Here is a 12,884-nt window from a genome sequence, read left to right as displayed (position 1 = left end):
GCCATGTGGGCGCAGGGCACAAACACTCTTTCAAGCATATCTTCCTGCAGCTTGGAAGATAGGAAGAGGTGGAAAAAAATCACATCAGTGGGTGGGGGGGGGGGGTCAAGTAGATAACGGCTAACAATAATGTGACTGATGGCTGTTGTTAGCGCTCTGCATTTATGGTTCAGCCAAGGACAAACACACTTTACCAGAGCACACGTTTCAGAGGGAGGGAATGTTATTGTTTTGCTCAACATAATAAACGGCCCGATTCTAAGGCATGTATACACTCAACATTCAGTCTGGAGAATGTTTGAGGTGGTACCCAATTAGGCGCACATGCACACACGCTCACACACACACACACACACACAGAGTGACAGTAAAGCTGCTGAATATCCTGTGGAGTCAAATTGAGGCTACTGACGACACTTGAGAATAAACATCGCTCCAAATCAATAAGCTTCTGTTCAATTCACTCTGAAACGGATCAGTATGGTTTCTGCTTCTTTCAGAACGATTCTCTTTAGGTTGAAAACAAATTGTTAGTGTGCATGCTGAAAAAAATATTTTTATCCTCCATTCGTGACTGCACTTTACAAATTCAAAACACATGCTTTAATGTGAAGAGTTTAGTACCATAGGTTACATTTATATTACCAGATTTATTGATAATAACTGTTGTTTTACAGATAGTGTTTTTGTACATTTCAGCCCATGACTGTTACTCTTAAGTTTACACTGTATCCTTTTGATTGATACCCGACTCAATAACTTTCAGTTTCTTTCACAACGGAAACTGCAGAATTGTAGTTGCTTGTGAAAAGTAAAGCATGTACATTAAAGATGCTGCCTTGCAGTCGCACGTTTGGAAAACCAATGCTTCATAGTTGTGCACTCATGGACAAATATACATTCATTGAAAGTAGAGTCATCTTAACGTATCAAAATTATCCTGAATATAAACACTTGGAACATGAGTGTGATAAGAAAATTAAATCTTCATGTATAATGTGTTGACGTGTGTTATGACATTTTGGTTTGGTCCATGTCCCATCCACTAACATGAAGAAGCGGGATTATGCCATAGACTGCAGTCAGCCACCAGGGGGAGATCAGGAGTATTTGGCTTCACTTTGTAGGGGGGCTGTGATGTCGTCCATCTTCAGCTACAGTCTGTGGTTGGCAGTGAAATATTGCTGGCTTGTAGTTAATGGGCTAAAATGTGCAAAAAACACTAATGTCATCATTTAATAGTTAATTATCTGTCTACTTCAAGCTTTATGTGTTTTTACTTCTTACTTTTATGTGCTCACACACTCTCCTGTGTATAACACGGGGTAGTGACAATAGGTAGAGATTTAAGATGGAGGGCGACATGAATGAACAGGTGCAACTTAATAAATGTGCTAAAGGGAGTATCCTTGTTTCAACCCATCAGTCACATGTTTTTGTGCAATGATATTTTTAAAGGGCTCATAAATATTTGTTTACTAAATGGGTTTGTCTCCTCTCTTACTCAGAATCCACTTGATTTAGAAAGATAGTGTGTTAAAAACTCCAAGTAGCTTAATATGATCTTTTTATAGTCGAGCTTCCTGGTTGTAATTCTTCTGTATGTGTCCCAGTTACAGATGATTTTCATGTTGTTTCCTACAAAAATAAAAGACAAACAAAAGATATTGTGTTCTTGTTCCAGTTATTGAACTGTTCACATGAGAGGCAGGTTTTCTCTGTGTATGTGTGTGTGTGTGTGCGGGGGGGCGGGGGGGGGGGGGGCAGAGCTGACAACACTCACGATGAACATGACGTGTGTAGTCACTTAAAGATTAGACTGAGGTGGTGAAATCAATGTGCGTTGATGGGAGCGCCTGTACGTTTGTCATCGTACGCACCTGTGGCTGTGTTCTTGTCAGTCTGCCAGGAGCGAGACGCGACCTGCTTCTGTCACTCAAGCTTGCCAACGAATGATGTTTGCTCTGCACTTCTTTTAATAATGCAGCTAAGAGATGAAAACAAAGCTGCTTTGTGCTTTTCTAGATTTTCTTTTTCTGATAGCAGATATTGTGCCTTGGTGGGATTAGACGCTCAGACCGTTCATATCCCCACGAGGCTTTATGGCCTGTTTATCTCCATGTTGCGAGTATATATATTGTATTTTGAATAAAAAACAAAAAAGATCATTATCCAGATTTGTACAAAAATTCACCTCTTCAGAGATAATAGCACTTTACACATGCTCTTATAAAGATCTCTGCACTACTTGAGAAATCTCTCACATGCATGACTTCATGGATCATTAGGCATTTCAGTACAGGTAAACAAGAGGGCAACACTGTTCATCTGTTCATCCCAACAGACCATTAACAAAGTCAATTTTCACACTTCCTGTCTCCCCTGGCTGTTGGAGTTTCCAGAGCCTGGCCTTGTATCACAGCTCCTACACTGATGAAATTATAATAGCTCCACCACAACAACCCTGGGCCGTCCAGACCATCAGGGTACTGTAAAATCCCTCAGCCTGGATTCATCGACATACAGCTCATTCACCTCCAGGGTGAGCAGCAGCAGCAGCAGCAGCATCGATGTCCAACACAGCTCAGTGAGAGTAGGAGTGTTTCTCTGAAGCTCTGTTTCCTGCCGATATAAAACCCTCCTCAGGATCTATCGCTGCTTGAACTTCTAATCGTAGATGACTCACTTAATCAGCGTTGCATTAGAATCCAGCGGAACCTTCCCATGACGACACTCCTACATACGAGGTACTATAGCGACAAACTGGGATTTCACTATCGAGAGATAAACACGAAGTTCTGTAAAGTACACGTTGGTAGAGATGATTTGCCTAAAGTCAAGAACTGAATATCTCTCTTTCTTGGGAAGGGCATATTTTTTTTTGTTCTGTCACTTGTACTATTAGTTGGAGAAATGCTTTACAGAAAAATGACACTCAGTCGAGCACACATCTCCCCCAAGACCCAGCAGTCGCTTAAAATTCACAAACTCATAGATATCAGCTCCCTGAATAGGCCTGATTTGTTTCATCAAGATTCCTCCACTATTATCTCCACCAAGGAGGTTGTGTTTGTTTTGTTTTTTGGAGGATGACATTGACACTTGGTGGAAGGATGTGGTTTGATACTTGTCTTTCTTTAACATTGTGAGACCTGTGTTTATTTTTTTATAACAGAGAATAATTATGAATCTTGAACTAATATCTTTGAGTTTGTATTATTTGCTGCAGCTTGATTGGATCTAAGGGGACGATTGGGCCATGTTGCAGTTATGTGCTCTCCTGAGTGACATTGTAGTTCCCTGGGGAATTGGGGAAATGTCAGAAGGAGGCAAAGTAGAAAAGTGGATCCTCCCCTTTGTCTGGATCCATTACCAAATTTAATCAAATTCTTTCTCAGCCTATGTCCCATTCTTCCATGGAAATCTGTTGAGTAGTTTTTGTGTCATCCTGCTTACAAACAAACAAACCAATAAGAAAACACATGGGCGAATAAGACAAAGCCTCCTTGGTGAAGGTAGACAGGAAGATCCTGCTCCCCACATCCACACAGTTCAGTTTAGTTAGAAAACCAACAACGAATCAAGTCTGATATAACTTCAATAAATCCAATTCAATAAAGGTAAAATTATTATATTATATTGAAAAAGGGTTGATTCAACTTTATATGAGCATTGAGGAGGATGTAGTCTGTGATGCTTTTTTTTAAATGATATTGATTTATACAAAGAGGTGTGTCTGTTTTTTAACTAGAATCTGAATCTATATCTATATCTATATGTTTTAGCTTCGAGCTTTTACACTTTTTGTTCGTCCACAAACATGTAACTTAGCAACGCAGCAGTTCCAGACTCTTTGTAAATAACTTACTGCATTTTTTAACCTTTTTTTTTTACTTGGGTCTGTGGGTCACCAAATGTTGAAAAAAGCTCGTAGAAATGATTTCTTCAATCCCGGCCTCTCTTAGTGACTCTCTCATGTGGCGTACTCAGCCGTGACTCACCTTTACACAAGTCAATGTGCATGAAAGTGTTTCATTCAAGAGGCCGTCACGAAAGCTGCTGAGCTCCTTTTATTTCCAATCCGTCGACAATGGTCGATATCAAGGTGAACATCCGCACTCAATAAACGACAATACGTGTTGCTGCTGCTTGGGTGTGAAATGCATTTCTCCAGCTCGCGTCTCCCTCTAGGATCCAGAGAGAAAAGAAAAGACGCGTGATCATGTTTAATACACCCGACTCCATCTTTTATATCAACAGAAGCTGAGCTACTCTCTGTCCATTTTTCATCATCATGCTCTTATCTTCCTAGGGCTTTGCATATTCATTAAGAGCCAGACAGAACTTAAGATGCACTCACACACACCAGCACCATCTGCGGCCTTCAGAGATTGCTCTGTTTCTCACCTCCCAGTGTCACAGCAGCCATATCTCACACACAAGTGAAGGGGATGGTAATGACAGCAGAGGGACATTTTGTGAATCACCGACAGATGAAACATCAACGGCTGGAAACTGTGTCAGTACCGGTCAACATCATTTCTGTGGCTCATTAGTTTGAGTGCGAGGAGCTGATTCATGTGTGTGACTTAAGGATCTGGCTCACACCCACTTTGCTGGTGCTGATATCCAGACTGACATCCCAGGACTGCTACGAACAGTGGAATAACCTGAACTCTGTGGATTGACAATATTACAAAGTATAGCAAATGAAAACCCAAGCAGGAGATGAAATAATGCGGGCACTCCCGATCGATTGGTTCCATCCCTGAGCTTCTACGACCTTTGGAAGAGAAAAACCCAATTTGTGAAGTGTTAGGGTTAGGGTTATGGGTTAGGGTTAGGGTAATGGAGAAAAATTTCGTAGAGACTTGCGAGTAGGCTCTACCCCAACTAATGCGTGCCCTCCCGATTGATTGGTCCCATCCCCGAGCTTCCATGACCTTCGGATTGGAAAAACCCAATTTGTGAAGTATTAGGGTTAGGGTTGCAACTAGGGTTAGGGTTAGGACTAGGGTTAAGGGCTAGTGTTAGGGTTGTTGATAAAAAGGTCATAGACTTGTGAGTAGGCTCCACCCCAACTAATTCGGGCACTCCCGATCGATTGGTTCCATCCCAAGCTTCTAATACCTTTGGAAGAGAAAACCCAATTTGTGAAGTGTTAGGGTTAGTGTTGCAATTAGGGTTAGGACTAGGGTTAGGGTTAGGGGTTATTACCTCAGTCTAATATGTTATGTTTTCACGCCTGTCCGTTTGTGAGATGACCCGTCCTGATTGAACTCTTGCTATCTGTTTTATTTAGTTTTCCAGTCTGGTCATGGTCTCCAGCTTCCCTTCCTTCTGTTGTTCAGTTCACCCCAACCCACTTTACTCACAACACCTGCACCTCATCATCATCTCACCCGGTATAATACACCTTGTCTCACACACACACACACAAACACATACACACACTCACACTTCCCTGCCATGTTGTGCTTCACGTCGATCTGTCCAGCATTCTGTCTTCACATCTCATTTATTCTAGTCGTGATCCAGGCTTTATTTGACTTTCTAAATTGTAACTGATTTCCCAGGGAATGATTCAGTGATCTTGATGAAAAAAGGCTCATATAATGAGCTGATATCTGTAAGTGTGTGTAGGTTGTTGCTTCAAATATACTGAACCTATTTGCACCAAGTGTTTTGCATAATCCTACTCTGAAATAAACAAAACAAAGATGGAAACATAGCCTCCTTGGTGAGTGTGACAAAGCCTCTGTGAAATAAAGTGTTACGTAAAGCATCTCAGGGATTATGTTTAGGGAGCACAGCACAGTTAAAGTACAACAACAGGAAGCACACAACCCCAGACACGTAAGCTCATTTCCTCATATGTTGTGCATATTCACCTTTAATCATGTGAATGACACAAGGTAAACTACGTGAGATCAGGGGATACAGGCTTACGAGTGGCATCCCAAACCGCAGGGAAGGCAGCGTCTCACAATGACCAGACAGTGAGATATATATCAACAGAGGGTCTCAAGAGCAACACCGAGACACATTTCAGTCATTTATTCACAAGATATGGAATCACAATGCCTTCTGGGAGGATGCAAACTGTGAACACTGGCTGGGAGGCTGACCCACATAATATATGGTTCCATCTCACCGAAATTAGGTCTCTGTGTCGCCCTACTTCAAAGTCCACGGGGAGAAATGTCCAATGTGGACATCTAATCTTGTATTTAGCTTCAGAGTCTGATTTGAAAACAGAGGTGGCAACCTGGGGGATTTCTGATTGAACTTTTCCCCAGTGCAGTTCACTCCCTTTTAATGGATTATGGCTGAAATGTGGCTTTTTTGTTGGTAAGTAAATGTATTAGCCTCAGTTCTGAAAAAGCCAAAAGCATCTGAAGGATAAGATGACCGGAACTCTTACGGTAACATTGAGATTAGGATCATCTTGCTGTTAAAATACTTTAGAAACTGTACCCCAGGTAATTCAAAGTCAATGTGAAAAAAAAAGGTGGAAACTAATGTCTAGTATAAATTGGTTTATTCATTGATAGACAGGAAAGTACAAGTGAGTGTACAGGGGTGGGTACTGATGGAAGTAATTTGAATCAGATTGTACAAATTGACTATGATCTCCCAAGACTACATTTGAAAAACAGTAAAAAATCTATGTGCAATTTGTGCGAGTCAAAAACAAGGTCTGTTGCAAGATTTCAAATATCACACGTGTCCCTGGACTCTGGTGATAAAGACACAAAATGGCTTGATGAAGCAAATAATGTGAAGTTTCATGTATTAAAAGGGTTTAATGGCTTTATTTTTTGTGATCATCTTTAATATTATTGACTCAGTTTGTGTTTTCAACAGTTTTGGACTAAAAACAAAAACATGGATAATAAGGATGGATTAATTCAGTAGTGCTAGTGTTCCAACCCATTTCACTAAATGCACTTCTCATGTAAACTCTCTTATCAAACTCATGTCATAACACCTGCATACACAGTTCATGTGCACAAATCACTGAAGTGATTTGATTTTTTCATTTACTGTGTTCCCCTGATTCTCCCTTAGATTAATGAGGGATTAGCTCTCTCGAAAGAATCCACAGCTTCGTCAAAAAGCAGAGTCTCTTCCACGAAATGTATAAACTAAATCTCCCCCTAAACCCAAAACCCACGTGCTGCTCTATACAAACTGTAGAATCCTCCACACAGAGTCTCTGATCGAAATCCTAGTTTATCCTCTGCTGCCACTTTTGGCTGCTGGGTTGAATGTTTTCACATACGGCCGTGGCCTAATGCAGTCAGTCCTGGAGAATCTCAATGGATTGTTTTGGTAATGCCTAAAAGCTTTAATTTAGATTTTGGACTGAGACACAAGAGGCAGATTGGTTTTAGCTCTTCAATCAATCAATCAATCAATCAAATATTATGTACAGCATATATTCACAATTCAAAATTTGCCTCAAAGGGTTTAATAAGGTTTGATATCCTCTACCCTTTAATCAAAGACACCTCAGAGAGAGTCACATGTGGTGGACCCCTCTCCCAGATCAGACAGAACTGTAATAGAGGCCACAAGGAGCAGAGCACATCAACAAAACAATATTTACAACATTGATGAGAAAGACAGTGTCTTACATGAATGGAGAGGGTGTATCATTGTTTCAAGTGCTTATGCAAAAGAAGGTCTGACAGAGATGAAGGGAAAATAATTGACAATCAATGATAAAGGTATTGCCAATAATTGTAGTTTAAGTGAGTAGAAGAATTGTACATCCAAGCAATCTAGTTGTAATCATAATCCATGATCAGCTGCCTCCAGCATCACGATCCATCATCAGAATCATGATCCACCTTAACTCATTCTCACTTTAAATGTTTTTCTTTAGACATTAAACCTTTTTAATTTAAAATGAATTGAGATCAAACGCGTCTTTAGGGGAACTAATAATGAAAATAGTCACCTTCCAACAGCTTAGAGGAGAATTGATTATCTTGACCTACTTGTTCTCTTATGGCTCATCTCTGTTAATTGTCAGGTGATGGTGGACATGAGTAAGCAGAAAATTAAGCTCCCATATTAGTTATCGAGCATTGATTAAATGAATAAATCAAGGACCCAATGAGTCTACAGCGAATCGGGCCATCTCCTCTCCTGCAAAGACAATATCTGACTGTAAAGCACTTCAGGGACTTGGTGTTGGCTGAGAGAGAAGTCTACTCAGGAACAAGGAGGAAATAAAAACAACTCATTCAAAGCTAATAGCAGAACTTGTTTAGTCTTGAACAATCTTGGATTTTATGGCTTTTATTCTTTCAAAGTGTGAATGACCCAGATGTTAAAACATCAAACGCTCTGTAGGTCTTATGACGTTTCGTGGGCATTGAAACGTCTTCAACACCCAACAGCTCATCTGTTATATGCTCCATGTGCGTCACCATGTTTGAGCTTGTTTAGGTTTTCAGCTCCTGACATGTCAGGTACCTGACAAGACCTACAACCTGACCCCATTTTGTTGTAATGCTTGGGGTATGACGTCTGTTTCACAATGAGGCCACACGTCACCTCTGGCAAGATCGTTAAATGTGTGTTTGTGTTTGTGTGTGTGTGTCTGTGTGTGTGTGCGGGTGTCTTTGTCAATTTAATGGTAAAGGCAGCGGAACTTACACATCAACAACAACAACAGTACAAGTACCGTAACACACATCTCTGTCTCTTCTAACACATATACAGTATAATGGCCCTATCCCATATGTGCACCCACACACTCTGATAATCACACAGTGAGGAAAACACACACACACACACACACACACACACACACACACACAAACACAAACACACACACACACACACAGAGGCGATCACACACATGTACAGAGAGGCAAAGGCATAAATTCCACATGCACACTGGTTAATGGAAATACTACAGAGGGAAAGGTTTGCCATAATGAAGCCTCGATACGTCGACCCTCTCTGGTGCGTGTGTGGCAGGAGAGATAGTGCATAAAACACAAACAGCAGGGCTCACAACTAGGTCAGTGTGCTACAGTCCATGCAACAGGCTGGCAGCGGGGAAGCTCCAGTGTGTGATTAACAGCCACTCAGGCCCTGCCGGCGCGTCTATTACCAGAGTGACACATTAAGACAGGATGTGCGAAGACCTTTTGTGGGTGATTCTATTCAGCCGGGATGGCATCCCCCTTTTCCAATCAATCAGGAGAATGCATTTACGTCCACATTACAGAATAGCAGCTTGGTATTTAGGTCCCACCCTTATGGTCACCTGATCCCATTGTGAAGGAAAAGATATTTCCTATTCCAGCAAAAGTTGAGATGAGTTATTGGAACAGTTGCATTTTTGTTGTTAAGTTCAGCTAGTGTGCCTGTCACAAAGCGTACAGTTACAGAAATGTTCCAAAGCCATAACCTCCATATTGGTCAGGCTGTTATTAAAGAACTTGCCAATTCTGTGTGTGTCTCTAACCCTGTGGCTAAACTTTTGGGAAAGTTTGTCCCTCTTGCCACTTCGTATAAAAGAAAGCAACAAGCTAAATGTTAGGGTTGTAGAGCCTATTGAATATTTAATTGTAGACCAAAAGAGGTAATTTCATTACATCCCTTTATTGCAGTCTGTGCAGGAAATACTTAGTCCCAGTAAATAACTGAATAGTGCAGTTCTAGTGGAATTCTTTTGACAACATCATCTCCTTTGGCAAAGGATGAACCTTCGCTGTACGTTTTTCAAATTGCACCTACAGACTTTTTTGTTTGTCTGGTCATCATACACCTGTGTATCGATTTTTGTGAAGATCGGTCTTTGTGAACACATTCCGGGTGTCTCGGGGGGGCACCATTGAGCCTTTTTTCGACGCCCATTGAAAACGTTCTGCCAATTTTGGTGAGAATTTGAGCATGTTAAAGCCCTCAAAAAGCCAATTCATTTGCCTGAATAATAATAATAATAATCATTACAATTTCAAGAGGGCCTCCCACTGTCAGTGCTCGGGACCTAATTAGTCACAGTCGTCATCAGAATCAGAATCCGAATCAGAATTCTTTTTATTGCCATGTATATTTGCACATACCCGAAATTGCATAAATATAAAATATATATATAAAAAACAACAACAACAATATCGAACAACAATATATACAGTAAGTAGAGTTACGTGCGGGTCATGCAGGATGTAACCCTGTCTTCTTATATCAGCAAATTACTAGCTTTTATTTAAAAAAATCAAGCTTATCAAAAAAGGAACTTATGAACATACATCAGCAAGATAAGAAACCATCTACGGAAAAACATTTAATTGACTTTTAAGTTAGACCAATGTCCCGTCCTCTATGGAGTTGAGCAGGGTCTATGACCAATAATGCCGCTGGCCTGCAGGGGGCGATCACAATATTTTGGCCTCACTTTATTTCATCTGTAAACAAAGTCAGTGATGTTTCCCCCTTTTTCGCCTATCTTTATTTCCATCCACAAACAACAAGCATCGTCATGGCAGTAGGCACACTCTAGTTTCTCAACAAATCCCCTCTCTATTGTTGAGAGCATCATTATAAGCCTCCATCAAATGACTGCAAGCCCCGCGGGCAGTCTGTGTGTCCACGGCTCTGTCCTCATTCCTTGGCCCAGATGGCCAGCGTCCGCGCCCTGTGCCTCCTCCAAAGCAGTGGTGGTGACTCACTGGTGTTTGGAACAGAAGAGTCAAATATTTAAAGCCTTCTTAGTGGATGCAGATGTTGTTCCCAGACAGATCACTGACGAGGTGGCATCTTGATCACAAGTTCCTTTTATACACACGCCGGATATGACAGCGTTAGTGGTGGGTTGATGTCCTGTGATGGTTTTGGCTCTTGTCTCTTCACATCAATCAGAAATGAACCATAGTATAATGTAACGTAAAGAGTGAGGTGGTGTCACCTGAAAGATTTTTCACTCGTAGATTTCCAATGGATTCTGTGCAACAGAGTAATTGGCACAGATGTGGCTTTGAGGAGCTATTTCAACAATCAATGTGGTAAACAATGTTTTCACTTTCAGGGTCAAGAAATACTTGATTGGCGGATGTTGATGGACATACTGGCTGAATAGTATAACTTTTGTGTTTATAGACTATTTCCATTCAATTCAATGAAGGACAAAAACCCTTAGATTGCAGGTCCATATCCCACCAATTAACATGGAGGAGGCAGGATTAATACCTCTTCAGTTACCAGTGATCAAGATGTTTTGGCTTAACTTTTCTCGTGCCATTTATCTTATGATACAGTCTATGATTTACAGACAAAGCACCATTATCCTTAATTTGGGGTCACATCCAATATTAACTCCTATTTTAGCTTTTTTTTGTTTTCCTCCTAAGGGAAATATCTGTCTCTCCTACTGTTAAATGCTCCTTCATGTCCACCAGCAAGACAAAAAACTTTGTCTGTTGTTAGTGTAGAGAAACTTTATCGGAACTTCTTTGCTTTGAAAAAAAGTTGTTGAAAGTGGAATTTTGAGGCAGAAAAAATGTTTCACTGTCTGTCGGTTTGTCGAGACAGTGAAACACTACTTTCATCCACTGTTTTCCTCAGTTTCTCTCGCTCTCTGTCTCTCTCATGTGACCGACCCTGCATATATTACTGATGACTAAGTATTTGGGTCATAACCAGTGACCTTAATAATATGCTGCTAATGGGCAGCTAGGGGAAAACTCACTGGCATACTAATGAAAATGAAACCTCACACTCAGTTCTCTCTGTTCTGCATTTATATCTTTACGATACACACAATTCACACATAAAGCGTTCATGTCAGGTCTGACGAAACACTTGAGTTGCAAACGTTGGTGACTATTACAGACAGAAGGAAATGACAATTTTTTTTTGTGCACGCACACATTGATAGAAACCACACACCTGACTGTTGCAACACATTACCGTGCTTCCCTCATTTGACCTTTGCTACTTCCTGTGATGGAGATATCAAGGTAAAAAAAAATGAATGGGGTTAAAAAAAACGGTTGGTCATCCTGCTCACTTCTGAAGGTTTTTTGTTTCAAAATTCTTTTAACGATTTTGAGCTTTATGAGGGTCCGAACATTTCTGAATACCAGAGATTGGACATAATGGCCAAAACTAATTTGATAAATGGATAGAATTAGGTTGGGGAGGGCTGAGTGTGTGTTTGGAAATGATTAGTGGATTTGAACTTCCCATGGTCAGACTGAGATGCAAACAGAAACACGTCTTTATACGGGGGGGTCAACCACACAGCCAGATGTACAGGCTGCAGAATGAATAATTTCTATCAAGTTTGACCCACATTCTGAGTCCCTGTAACAAACAGGTGCTTCTCTTCAAATCACTCCCCTCTTGCTCTGCGAGTGCACTTATTTTCTCACTGATGTTTCATCAGTTGGACTATTCAGGGGGAATATTGAGTTCCATGTTGGAATAAGGGATGTGATTAAATTCAACTCAGCAGCGACGGTGGACTGATGAATGACATCTTCAATCCAAATTCAGCCTCACTCTCTGGCAGCTTTTGTGTGTATAGAAAATAACAACCTTCACACACACAAAGCTGCCTGCTGGAACTTGAAAGCAGCAAGAGGAGTTTTGCTGTAACCTGCTTTCACACAAGTGACCTTGTTGCATGCAGGGTCCTCGGACCACATGCTGCTCACATTATAAGGAAACGGTGACCTTGTCTGAGTGTCTGTTCACTTTCAAGTTGCCCCAGTCTGGCTCCTGTGCTTTTTAATGCTGTGAAGATATGTTTGTGTATTAGTATGCATTTCAGTTCTATTATCCATGTATCCAGGACCCTGAAGCCAAGTAATTCAGTTTTTTAAATATTGGAGTATGGGTGATTTTGAAAATGTTGC

The sequence above is a fragment of the Platichthys flesus genome, chromosome 9 (assembly GCF_949316205.1).
Source record: "Platichthys flesus chromosome 9, fPlaFle2.1, whole genome shotgun sequence".
Classification (NCBI taxonomy): Eukaryota; Metazoa; Chordata; class Actinopteri; order Pleuronectiformes; family Pleuronectidae; genus Platichthys; species Platichthys flesus.
This window is presented reverse-complemented; position numbering follows the sequence as displayed.